General features: G+C 46.1%; 2 non-coding genes across 2 annotated transcripts; both read left to right on the forward strand.

The window, feature by feature from the left end:
- The first annotated feature begins 4599 nt into the window (after window positions 1-4599).
- Trnak-cuu (transfer RNA lysine (anticodon CUU)) lies at window positions 4600-4672 on the forward strand. Its single transcript has one exon. It is a non-coding gene; the product is annotated as a tRNA-Lys (tRNA).
- A 5531-nt stretch (window positions 4673-10203) lies between these two features.
- Trnak-cuu (transfer RNA lysine (anticodon CUU)) lies at window positions 10204-10276 on the forward strand. The gene has a single exon. It is a non-coding gene; the product is annotated as a tRNA-Lys (tRNA).
- The last annotated feature ends 3334 nt before the right edge of the window (window positions 10277-13610 follow it).

Here is a 13610-nt window from a genome sequence, read left to right on the forward strand (position 1 = left end):
ATTCCTACTAGTTTTTCTGACCATTGTGCTTTTACTGCAACTGTAAATCTTAGTCACCAACCAGCAAAACTTTCTCGTTCCCAGTGGATGTTAAATGTTTCCCACCTTGCCGACAGTGCCATTGATGAAGTTGTAAGTGCCGTGTGGGAGCGATGTCTTCGCTCTGTCCCGCGTTACCCCTCCTTGCTCGTTTGGTGGACTGCGTTTGCCAAGCCCAAGATTCGTCAGACTTTGATTTTTTACTGTGCCGCAAGGGCGCGTGATTTTAAGAACACGTATGAATTTTACTACTGTGTCCTGCGTGAACTGTATGACGCGGCGGGTCCTTCTCCTCTGCGGATCCATGATGTTCGTCGTATTAAAGCCAAGCTCTTGACCCTCAAACGACGACAATTGGATGGTCTGCGAGTAATGTCGAAAACTCACTCTCTTGTTGAAGGTGAACTGACTTCTTTGTACCACCTGCTGCGGCATCAGACTCGACGTCGTCGCTCCTTCATCTCTTCTCTTATGGTGGATGATGGACAACAGATTATTGCACAGGAGGAAGTGACTCGTGCTCTTCATCAGTATTACGCTAGTCTCTATTCTGCCGATGATTCTGGTGCGTCACTTTCTGATGATGTTCTTGGGGATCTTCCTGCGACGATCTCGCCTGACGCGAACGGCGACTTTCTCCGGGAGTTCCAGGTAGATGATGTTTTTGATTTTATTGCTTGCTCTCCGTCCGGTAAATCGCCGGGTCCAGACGGCCTGCCTACAGAATTTTATCTCCGTTTTTGGCCTCTTTTGGGTGGCACTTTCACTCAGATTTTAAATTACATTGTCAGGGGGATGGATGTGCCAGCCGATTTTAAAGTAGGGAAAATTGTTTTAATTCCGAAGTCCACTGGTCGTTTATCTGCTGCCAATCTTCGTCCGCTCACATTGCTGAACTTTGATTACAAGACAGCTGCTAGAGCGTTAAATAGTCGATTGTCTTCTCTGCTTCGGCGTGTGATTGGTGCACATCAATGTTGTTTTCCTTGTAGATCTATTCTGACCCCAGTAGCCGAATATCGGGATGTTGTCTCGGTTGCGGCGGTTACAAATGTTCATTGTGCCTTTGCTTTCCTCGATTTTTATAAGGCTTTTGATCACGTCAGTCATGTGTTTTTAGATCGTGTTTTAGATACAATAGGTTTTAACGCTTCATCACGTGGTGTTCTCGGCAATTTGTGTAGGGGAATAACTGCTCGGGTGTCAGTCAATGGGCAGCTGACGCCGCCCATTGCTATCCGCCGAGGGGTACCTCAGGGTAGTCCGCTCTCTATGTCTCTATTCATATTGTCCCTGGAACTGCTGCTTCGGACTCTTGCTTTCAAGCTTCAGGGTATGACCCTCTCTGGTGGGAAGCTCACTGTTAAGGCGTACGCGGACGATGTCGTTGTTCTCCTCCGTCAACGTGATGATATCACATTGTTGAAAGGGGCAGTTGATGCATACTGTTGTGTCTCTGGAGCGCGTCTCAATCAGGGTAAATGTAAGTTCCTTGATATTCGAGGGTTTCGCGATGCTGGTGTCCCTTGGGCCACTTTTGTCGATCGCCATACGTCATTGGGGATTACCATTGATCGGTGTCCTATAAAAATGGCGGCTCTTAATTGGAAATCTGTCACCGAGAAGATACAGGGGGCTCTGATGGCCCATGAGCAGCGCTCTGCTACCATTTTGCAAAAAGTCAGAATTTTAGACACATACGTGTTATGTAAAGCCTATTATGTTGCTCAGCTGTTCCCACTTCCCATTATGGTGGCGAAAAGGTTGCGCCAATTATCTAGCAGGTTTATATGGAAGGGTCATCTATTCAAGTTGCGTTACGAGGTTATGACGAAACCGCGTATCTCCGGAGGCTTGGGCCTCACTGACATTACTCGCAAGACATCTGCCTTGTACGTCCACCGTACGACTCTAATTGTTACGCAAGAAGTGACTTCAATTACATCCAGACTTTTTACTGTTCTGCGTCCGAAGAGCCTTGCTCCACCTGCCGACGTCGGTCACCTCAATTTTAAGTTGAAACACGTCCGGGAATTTTATATTGCGGTTAGTTACCTCGGTGACGTCTTCTTGCGACGACCGGTGCCAACGACCAAGAGCTTGATTGCCCGTTGTGAGGGGCTGGCTGGTCCCAATCCAATCGAACTGGCGTCTCCATCAGTGTCCTGGAGGAACGTCTGGAAGAATGTTAGTCTGCCGATCCACTCTATGGCTGTGGCGTCCACGTGGTATAGGGTAGTTAATGGTTTGGTCCCCACCAACGTACGACTGCACCGTATTGGTCTTTCCGACACGGACAACTGCACTCGGTGTGGTCTCCTGGACACACTTTAGCATCGATTCACCTGCAGTGGGCACCTTGCTAATTGGCTTTGGCTCAGGAAACAACTGGCTTTTGTCACTAGGACTGCTGAAACCGCTTATACCATTGACATCATCGTACGGCCCGAATCTTCCTTTTATCCGTGAACGAAGCTCAATACCGTTATATGGTTGCTTGGACACTTCGTACATTTTGTCAATAGTTGTCATGAAGAGGAAGAACACCTAACGTTTCGGCAGTACATCGTTACTGCTTACTGGAACCGATTGCGCTTGCCAGGACTCCGTAAAAATTTTGCAAATATGCTTAGCCTGACATTTGAAAGGGAGGGTGTTGGCTAAGGTCGCCTGTGTGAGCAGATTTCTTTTATACTGTAGCTGGTTTTGCCGCCTTTATGTAAAATTCTTCTCTACACCTGGACTGAAGTTTACGTGGACCTTTAGGGCGAACAAGAGAAACAAACGTAAGACCAAGAACCGAGACAGTAGGGGAAAGTACGACGCCGTTGTACAGGTGCCATTCGGAAACAGGACGGTGGAATCATCGTGGCCAGGCATCGGGTTTCGACCCCTGCCCGCTTTGTTTCCGTAGGCCTGAATCTGATTGTCACCCCTAACTTTTAAACAATGGCAGACGAAAACGACACAAAATAATGGTAAAAAAAAGAAAAAAAACGGGGCAGAGCACTGGTCTTGTAAACCAGGGGTCATAAAAAAAAAAGTGGCTAGGATACCTGGCTCTCACCCAGTATTAAAAAAAAAAAAGTGGTAGAGCACTGGTCTAGTAAACCAGGGGTCATGGGTTCCATTCTCACAGGAGGAAGACGAATTTTGGAAATCAGTTGCGCATCGTGGGCGTATAGCAAACAGTATCTGTGATGACGAACAATTAGCGACAGGCGTTTTATTAAGAATTACTCTCAGATGTGATTAAGGCGAATAAAAAAAAAGTGGCTAAGATTCCTGGCTCTCACCCAGGAGGCCCGGGTTCGATTCCCGGTACCGGAAATGCACATTTTGTTGCTCCTCTTATGCGACTTGTCCCGACTTAGCTCGACTGGCGCTCTGCTGACGCTTGCAGAAAACTACGTAAAATATGGTTCGCGGCCTCAATTGACGGCAAAAAAAAAAAGTGGTAGAGCACTGGTCTAGTAAACTAGGGTCGTGAGTTCCATCCTAACAGGAGGAAGACGAATTTTGGAAATGAGTTGCGCAACGTGGCCGTATAGCAAACAGTATCTGTGATGAATAACAGTTAGCGACAGGCGTTTTATTAAGAATTACTCTCAGATGTGATTAAGGCGAATGGCGCAGATAAAGCATTTGCCAAAGCGGTGCAGCATAAGGTGGGACGAGGCAGTCTGAATTACATTTTATAGATGTATTTCTCACATATCTCAGAGCCTCTCGCGGTCGTCGTCGTCGTCGTCGTCGTCGGTCGTCGGTCGTCGGTCGTCGCCGCCGCCGCTTCTGCAGAAGTAGCAAATGGCCATCGTAGTAAATGCGGCTAGGGACCCCCTGCCTTCGATTCCGAATGCACAAAGTTTGTGGTCTTGTTTCCCAGTCTATATTTGGTCGGTCTCGTAAGAGGTTAAATGTAACGAATGGGTGGGAAAGAGCAAGGGGTAGCAGCTGTGTAGAACGAAAACACAAATCCTCAGGGGTGTGAGCGTTTCGAGATGAGTAGTATACAAGTTATACTTGGTCGTCAGTGACCGTGTGGCCTAATGGATAAGGCGTCGGACTTCGGATCTGAAGATTACAGGTTCTAATGCTGTCACGGTCGTGTTTTTCCAGTTCTGAAAAAGAAACATACCGTTTTAATGTAGCAATTGAGCAGTACGAAACCGTCTGAATGTTGCTGTTGACCATTTTCTGCTTGGAGATGCTCTTGAGCTTGAAACACACACAACAAGACCGGTGTTAACTACCGAAATGGTCGGCAGAGTGCCGTCACCGCGAGTTTTGACTGGCACTTGCACATCTGAAACAACGTCGGAAAGTAACTCGTCCGGCTTTTGAGTCACATCAAGTATGAGTGTTAATTTTGACGCCACTAGCTCTGCAGGTTGTCATGCAATTCCTTTACCTCTCAGAAATGATTATGAAATAAAAGTGAAGTACGTGACGAGTGTGACGTTAGGAAAACATTAGGCAGCATGGAGAGATTCTGTATGGGACCACCCAACCCAAACGATTACTGTGTGACGTGCTACCCGGTAGGTATTCACCGAGGCAGCCCGGCTAGCTCAGTCGGTACAGCATGAGACTCTTAATTTCAGGGTCATGGGTTCGAGCCCCAAGCTGGATGGAACGGAATTTTGTTCCACTGCAGATGTAAATTACCGTTTTTCTGATTAACGTGATGTAATGGAAATAGCAACTTTAAACTTTGCCTACGTCTCTGTCAGTCGCCAGGACATCTTTCGATTGTCAGTAGCACCGTTTTCGTTAAATTAGCGAGATCCGACATGTGCGAGAAAATTGTTGCATCTTGTGGTGGTATCCTAACGTTTAAACATAGCGATGGAAATGTGGGAGAAGTTGTTATTTCGCATGCCGGTCTAGGAATACGAACCGTTCGAATTTTTGAACTTCCATTTGAAATAACCAGTGAACAGATAAACGCAGTGCTTTGTCCTTGCGGTAAAATCATAAGCAATATTGCGGAACGCTGGTCTAGTGCACATAAATTCCCAGTTCTTAACGGGGTGCGGCAATTAAGAATCGAGCTGCAGAATTACATCCCGTCTTATGTTCACGTTTGCGTGTATCGTGCGATAGTAATGTACGATGACCAGCCTCGAACATGTGCAGCATGCAACTCGACAGGTCACGTGCAAGCCGAATGCATGCAGAGGCGAGTGGCGCAGCTGTCTATCGGCGGGGCTGCCACGCCCCCCTGAATGACAACACTGTCTGTAACGTATGTGGCCGTGGCGCGTGTGCTTTCGGCTATACCCACGGTCCCAGAAGTTAGTGAAACCACTGAACTGCCTGCGACTGTGAGACGAATAGAGACTGCTGAAACGCCTGATCAGAGTCAACCTAAACCAGTAGAAATATCGACGTCTATCGTAGTCACCGAAGAACGGGCATCTGCGTTGCAAACGGCTGCGTCTCCACCGGCCTATGCTACTCCACGGGGGCAATCTCAAGCAGGTGATGATAAAAGCCCACAAAAGTGTGCATCTCCCAGAAAAACTAAAAAACGGAGAGTTGCCCGCCAGGGTGCCGAACTGATTGCACCGGTTCTGCGCGAAAAGGCTAAACAGATCGGTGAACAAATCAGTGCAAAAGCATCTGATAGCACAAACCATGATCATCCCTCAGCTAGTTTACCATCAGTCCTTGACAATGTCTCAGATGCTCTACCTCTGAACCCCGAACAGTCAGCTACACTTCGAGCCGACCGTGATAACCACATGATCGACCTCTATCCTGTTGAAGCGTCAATAACCACCTCGACAGGCCCACAGCCAACTAGTTGGGCAGACGATACAGAATCCAATGTCGAAGTAGACAGTATGGATACTTCAGAAACGGTGACAGCCATAACTTCGGTCCCCAAGGACGACGATGTTAATGAGAAAGGTAACGCCTCGACAGAAACTACTGTGCAAAAAGAACTCGCGACATCCATTTTCAAACGGAGAATATTTTTAATTCTGCCTTTACAGTGACTGTCCATAGATGTTTTTAAATTGCTTGCACAGTGCATTTTCGACGTGGTTTGCTTTTCCAGCGCTATTTATGATTGATATTGGACGGGTTTTAGGCATTGCTTCTGTTTAGTCACCCACAATTCAGCCACAGGCCTATCGACTTGCTACTCTAAATATTAATAAGATACGTCGCGCTTGTAAATTACAACATTTAAAGGACTTTTTATATGCAGCTGATGTAGACATTTTATTTGTCCAAGAAGTAACAGAGGTCGGACTTGATTGCATTCCAGGTTATAATGTGATTACTAATCCTGGAGCCGGTTGTGAACTAGGTACAGCTTTTATTGCCGAGGAAGGTATTGTTATCACTGACGTCACAGAATTGCCGAACAGTAGGGGCATTGCGGGCACTTTTTATAAAAACAGACTAATTAATGTATATGCCCCATCCGGTTCCAGTAATAGACGTCAAAGAGCAGATTTTTTTAAAGGAGAAATAGTTCCAATCTTTGGCGTCCGCCACGACAATGTTATCTTCGGAGGTGACTTTAACTGTGTCATCAGTGCAAAGGACCAGACTCCCAATCTTAACAGATCACTTGAACTGGAACGAATTGTACGAGACTTACGCTTAATTGACTCTTGGGAGCTCAAGCATGGGGCTGCACCTGGGTTTACCCATATTACGACCCATTCGGCAAGCCGTCTCGATCGAATTTATGTCACACCTAATTTGAGGAATAACATTCTGCAGTCAGAAGTATGGCCAGTGGCGTTCTCAGATCATGCTGCATACATCTGTACTATCACTCTAGACCGACAACGAACGTATCGATACAGGGGCCTGTGGAAATTAAATATTTCACATCTTCAAGACTCGGCGTGTCAAGAAGCCTTCCTCCAAACCTGGCGAGAATGTGAACAGAGATTTGCCTCTTACAATACAGCCATTGATTGGTGGCTCAGGTGCGCCAAACCTAAAATTAGGTGGTGTTTCATGAACTACGCACGGGAAAAGAGCTTTTGGCTTCACAGGACGATCCATTTCTATTTTCATTGTCTGCGGGAACTGTATGCGCTCGGCACTTCGGCCGTCGAGCAATGTAAACGAATTAAGAAAATCCAGGCCAAAATCCTAACCCTAAGGAGGACGCAGCTAGAAGGCTACAAAGTCAGGTCGCGGGTCCAGACTACTGCACACCAAGAACTCACCTCAGTCTACCATATGATCCAAGAAAGTAGGAAAGGATCCCGTAAAATTCTGACGGAGTTAACTGCTGAGGATGGCGCAACGCTGACTAAGCACAATGAGATTAAGGCGGCGGTGCTAAACTACTTCACCACCTTGATGTCAAAAATAGAAATTAACGTGCAAGTGCGGGACGATCTTTTGAATAATTTGCACAACAGAGTCAGTCTCGCGAACGCGGAACAGCTATTAGCCGTGGCAACCGAAGACGACGTGGAATATGTCATCTGGGAAAGTGCTAAGAATAAATCCCCCGGACCTGACGGAATTCCCGCCGAATTCTATCAAAAATTCTGGAACACCATAAAGGCGAAGATCACTTGCATGTGTAACGAACTTCTAGACCACAACAACGTGATCCCCACCAGCTTCTGTGAAGGCGCAATCGTTCTAATTAAAAAAAACTCAGGCGGTGCCAACGTAAAAAATCTAAGACGGATAACGCTGCTCAACAGCGACTATTAAATCTTTGCGAGACTATTGGCCCAAAGGCTGAAATCCACGATGACCAGCATCATTGGACCTTACCAGACCAGCGTGGGCAAGGATCGGAAAATTCAACAGACTTTATGCGACTACCGTGATTTAATCTCCATTGCGGAAGTCTGTAAACTGAAATGTTCCATCATGTCCTTAGATTTCGACAAAGCCTTTGACAGGGTAAACCACCAGTATCTCTTTCGTACCATGTCTGCGATGGGTTTTCCACCTGGGTTCGTTGCCATTATACAACAGATGGTAGCGACTAATTCATCCAGAATCATCATCAATGGCCAGCCTACGAGAGCAATAGAGATAGTCATTTCCGTCAGGCAGGGCTGCCCAATGTCCATGGCGCTTTTTGCGATTGCCATTGAGCCTTTGTTAGCTACCCTGACGAAAAGTTTACAGGGCATCGTCATACATGGATCCCGAGTTGTGTGCAAGGCGTATGCAGACGATGTCGGTTTCCTTATCATAAATAGAACTGAAGTGGAAACCGCACTACAGACAGTCAGGCAATATGAGCAAGCGTCCGCTGCACAACTAAACTGAACAAAGTCTGGAATATTCAATATTGGCCGCGGCCTAGGATCGCGCCCTCACAGGCAACTACGTCAGCTGAAGATCTTCAAGTGTCTTGGAATTGATTTTCAGCGTAGTATCCGGCACACAATTGCAACCAACTATAGAAAGCTTCTACAGACTATTCGTGAAGGCATACGGGAACACAGTGTACGAAAACTAAATGAAATTCAGAAAGTCACGGTCGCAAATGTATATCTCACCTCAAAACTCAATTACATCGCTCAAATTTTACCAATGTCTGCACTCACTGCAAAACGAATTATGTCAGCATTAGGACAGTTTGTCAGCCATCGTCACATTTTTAAAGTTCAGTTTGACACCTTAACGCTGGCCACAAAAAATGGTGGCTTAAAGCTTGTCGATGTTGGAAAGAAGGCGCAAGCTTTATACATATCAAAAACTTTCCACCAGTGGAAACACTCAGCTGATAGTCTCGCTGCTCACCTGCTTACTGAGATAGCTCCGGCCAACCTCAGTCCACCCATCACGGTGCAACATATTCCAAACGGACTTTATCATTTAAAACGGTTTTTATTGGAGTACAGTTATGCACAGACAAGGATCCCCGTACAAGCAATGACGGCAGTGAAACGCGTGTACCAGGAACTCATGAAAGATAAGAAGCCAAATAACGTCGAAGACAAATACAATTTTTACGACTGGAAGGTAATCTGGGTGAACATCCATTGTCCACACTAGCCGTCAACAATGCATGCCACTTGGTATTTCGCAGTTAACAGAAAATTGGCCACTAACTCCAAACTACATAACATACACCTCGCAGAATCACCTTTATGCATCACGTGTAATTTAATAGATACTGATGAACACAGATTTGTGTGCGACAAAGTAAAAGATATATGGGCATATATTACGAACAAGTTGGCGCTCATCAGCAGAACATCTCCCAGATATATAACGCCTGCTGCCATTCTAACGCCGGATGATACTCCGTACCCACGGACGAGAAGGAACGCACTAAACTGGTTAAAATCCGCTACAGTACACTACTTATTTACAAAAGAAGAAAAGAGTAAAGAAGACTTCTGGGTCTATCTTACAACTCAGCACCATCTGCTAATGAAAACACAAAACTACAAGGATCACTTCGCCAACTACCTGCTCAAAACTGTGACGTAAAATAAAGAAACTAACAGGTCAACTGATTGAATTTCATGTTACAGAACGTTCAGCAGATATTCACTGCAAAAAGGCGGACCATCTATAAGGCGAATAATATATCATGTTGACCGACTCCCAAGTTACAACCATATTGAAGGATTCGATTGGCAAGATTTTCAAGCTTCATCTCGTAAGCAGAAGAAAAATAATATTAATAATAAAAATGGATAAGGCGGCGGTCTTCGGATCCAAAGATTGCAGGTTCAAATCCTGTCACGGTCGTTTTTTTCCAGTTCTGAAAAAGAAACATACCGTTTTAGTGTAGCAATTGTGCTGTACAAAAACCGTCTGAATGTTGCTGTTGACCATTTACTGCTTGGAGATGCTCTTGAGCTTGAAACACACACAACAAGACCGGTGTTAACTAACGAAATGGTCGGCAGAGTTCCGTCGCCGCGAGTTTTGACTGGCACTTGCACATCTAAAACAACGTCGGAAAGTAACTCGTTCGGCTTATGAGCCACATCAAGTATGTGTGTTAATTTTGACGCCACTAGCTCTGCAGGTTTTCATTCAATTCCTTTACCTCTCAGAAATGATTATGAAATAAAAGTGAAGTACGTGACGAGTGTGACGTTAGGAAAACATTAGGCAACATGGAGAGATTCTGTATGGGACCACCCAACCCAAACGAGTACTGTGTGACGTGCTGCCCGGCACATATTTACCGAGGCAGCCCGGCTAGGTCAGTCGCTAGAGCATGAGACTCTTAATTTCAGGGTCGTGGGTTCGAGCCCCACACTGGGCGAAACGGAATTTTGTTCCGCTGCAGATGTAAATAACCGTTTTTCTGATGAACGTGATGTAATGGAAATAGCAACTTTAAACTTTGCCTAGGTCTCCGTCAGTCGCAAGGAAACTGTATTTGAAGGTGAAGGTGATTTTGTAGACATGTGAGAAAGACATTTTCTGAAATGCATTTGGTGTTGGTTAGAGAGTACATCGGTTACGTGTCAGATGTGTAGCCAAGCAGTAATGGTTCGCCAAAGCTGCAAATATAAGTCGGTGATATGAAGTGTTGTCAGCTGAAGACTGATGATCGAGACGACCGTAAGGACGAAGTACACAAAAGAACCGCTAGGCCGCGCCTCTTTAGCTCAGTGGAAGTCGCGCCTGTGACACCGTGCTGATCGGACGTGTAAAGTGCTCCACTCCGCCACGTGTTTACAAGTCGTGATAACAACTTAAGTTTTCTCTTTATCGTGAAGTGTTTTTATTTAGTGTATATTGTTCTTGAGTTTGATTTTCATTCTTGTGTTCTTCTAGCGGTTCCTTTGCTAGTTATCGTTTTGCAATGTCCAGGTTATTTCCTAGAAAGTGTACACTCTGATTTGAATTTGACAAGTCTACCCGTTCTGTGCAGCCTAGTTCCTTGGAAATACCAGATTGGGTTGTGGATGTCATTGGAATTACCTCTGATCAAGTGCACACGGCGTATTATGATACCGAGCAATATTGCTTCTTTGTAAAATTGCTGAATCCTGTATTACTGGAAAAGATTCTGACGAAACACGGAGGGAGAGCTGTTTTTCGACACCGGGACGAGTCTGTAAGTACTGTGCTCATTTCCAATGCCGATGTGGAGTATACCAATGTGCGTATCTTTAACCTACCCCTTGAAGTAGAAAATTGTTATCTGAAGGAAGTTCTGTCCAAATTCGGGGATATCAAGCAGATTCGTAACGAACGGTGGTCAAACCAGCACAGGTTACAATGTTACAGTGGCGTCCGATCAGTAGAAATGCATATAAAGCAGAATATACCCTCGCATGTTACCGTTTGTGACTATAGGGCTCATGTTACTTACAGTGGCCAAACTCCCACATGCCATATATGTAATGAGAGTGGTCACCTGCGTCATGACTGTCCCAGGCGAATGTTTGTGCTAAAAAATTCGCTACAGAAGCGTAAAAGTCTTACGTTGGCTGATGTAGTTTCGGATAACCCTATCGTAGAGGGTGAGGTCCCTAGTTCTGCCGTACCTTCGGAAGAGCTAAAAGAATTTCGCCCTGAAGAGTTTCCAGCTCTGGTTAGGAGAGACAATGGTGCTAAGCCACCCACGAAGGTCGATGCCACGACTAATAAGAGGCGTTGAACTTGTGACAGCCGTGACTCTGATGATAAAACCTTCAGTGCGCACGAGACCGCGGAATCGGTCGTACGGGGGATCGCTTCGGATACTAAAGTTATAACCGGTGCAGCGATTTTGGACGATTCTTCTACCGCAATTTCAAGCGTCGATACTTCCGTCGACGCCGTTCAGTTACCACAGGCTCATGTCTCAGAACTTCCGCAACAGCACACTCAGGAAGGTCAACAAGTAGATGTGGCTCACGTATCTACTGGAAGTACTCACATCGCGGCTCGCCGTGATGGTATACAAACAATGTCTCCGGTAGCGGACGGTACACAACACGTGGCAACTGCTCCGACCCTAGCCTCAGAACAACATGAATGTCAGCAACTCCGCGACGGTATACAATCACAGCAGCCTGGGACTGTCAGTGACAACAAACAACTTCGGGCAGCGAGTGTTGCCAAACAAGCTGATAGTGAAAGTGGTGGCTCAGCTGATCGCTCGCCAGCGGTTTCGGCGCATGCGCTCCCGGCGCAAGATGTGTCGGGAGAGACGATTGACATCACCCAAGACCCTCCCACACCTCCGACTGCAGCGGTGCTGCAGAGTGTCCGTCACAGGATCCGAGTACCACCCAATGTTAATGCTGTCCGGAAAAAGAGTAAAAACAAAGATGCAAGAGATCAACTCAGTGACGTTCCAGACAGGAATTCCGCGGCCGCTACTCACATGGAATGGCATGGAGATGTGGGCAATTAACGGCAGTTGATCCCTCCTTCTCTCAGACGTCCTGTTATTATGTCACAGGCCTATACGATCACGACCCTCAATATTAATAAAATCAGATCAGAAGTGAAACTGCATGCATTAAAACAATATCTATATGAGCCCGGTACTGATATACCACTTTTGCAGGAGGTGTCGATGCCACAATTTACTCTTCCTGGGTTTGTCGGCATTGCAAATTTTTCCCTGGAAACGACCGTGGGCACCGCAGTCTTAATTAGAGAAGGGATTCCAGTTACTCAGATCGACAAATTGGAATCGGGTAGAAGGATCGGGATCACCGTTTTCGGCGTCACCATCATCAACTTGTACGCACCTTCTGGTAATACCTATAGAGCGGAACGAGCTACTTTTTTTCTTTCGGAAAAATCCCCGACACATTATCATTGGTGGTGATTTTAATTGTGTCTTATCCAGGAAAGATCAGTCCCCAACTTTTAATTATTCGTCTGAATTAAAGCGCCTCGTGACCGACCTCAAACTTAAAGATGCGTGGGAAATTAGGTACCCGACATTGGTACGCTTCACTCACATCGTCGCAAATTCCTGTAGCAGAATCGACCGGATTTATGTTTCCGATGTTATCGAGAATGATTTATTAAAAGTAGAGACGATCCCCTCCAGTTTCTCCTATCACAGTGGTGTCATCGCGTGCTTGAAATTACTTCCCCAACCCACGCGATGGTATAAAGATCAATGGAACCTGAATGTGTCTTTGTTATCGGATGTTGAGCTGGAGGAGGGGGTGCGTCGTGCTTGGGAGCAGTGCTTGCGCGCTACTCACAAGTTTCGCAGCACTATAGAGTGGTGGACTCCGCAGGCAAAGCCGAAACTGCGAAAAGTTATCATGTCATTCGGAATTGAAAGGGCGGCGGAAATCAAAAAGACGATGGAATTTTATTACACAATCTTACGGGACCTGTACGATCGTGCAGACGCGACGGCCACCAGAATTGACGACATTCGGAAAATAAAGGCAAAATTAATCTGTCTGAAGAGGAGCCAACTGGACGGCCTTAAGATAAAATCTAAAGTGACGTCGGTCAGAGATGATGAAGCAGCGGCTCTGTACCACCTCGTCAAACATACAAGGAACAGGAGGCGGACTTTTATTGGCGCCCTGAAACTCGAGGATGGAACAACGGTTGACACACAACGAGAGATTGTCACAGCACTGCACGACTATTTTGTCAACACCTACGCATCAGTGACTCTACAC

This window comes from Schistocerca gregaria, unplaced genomic scaffold (genome assembly GCF_023897955.1).
Source record: "Schistocerca gregaria isolate iqSchGreg1 unplaced genomic scaffold, iqSchGreg1.2 ptg001789l, whole genome shotgun sequence".
NCBI lineage: Eukaryota > Metazoa > Arthropoda > Insecta > Orthoptera > Acrididae > Schistocerca > Schistocerca gregaria.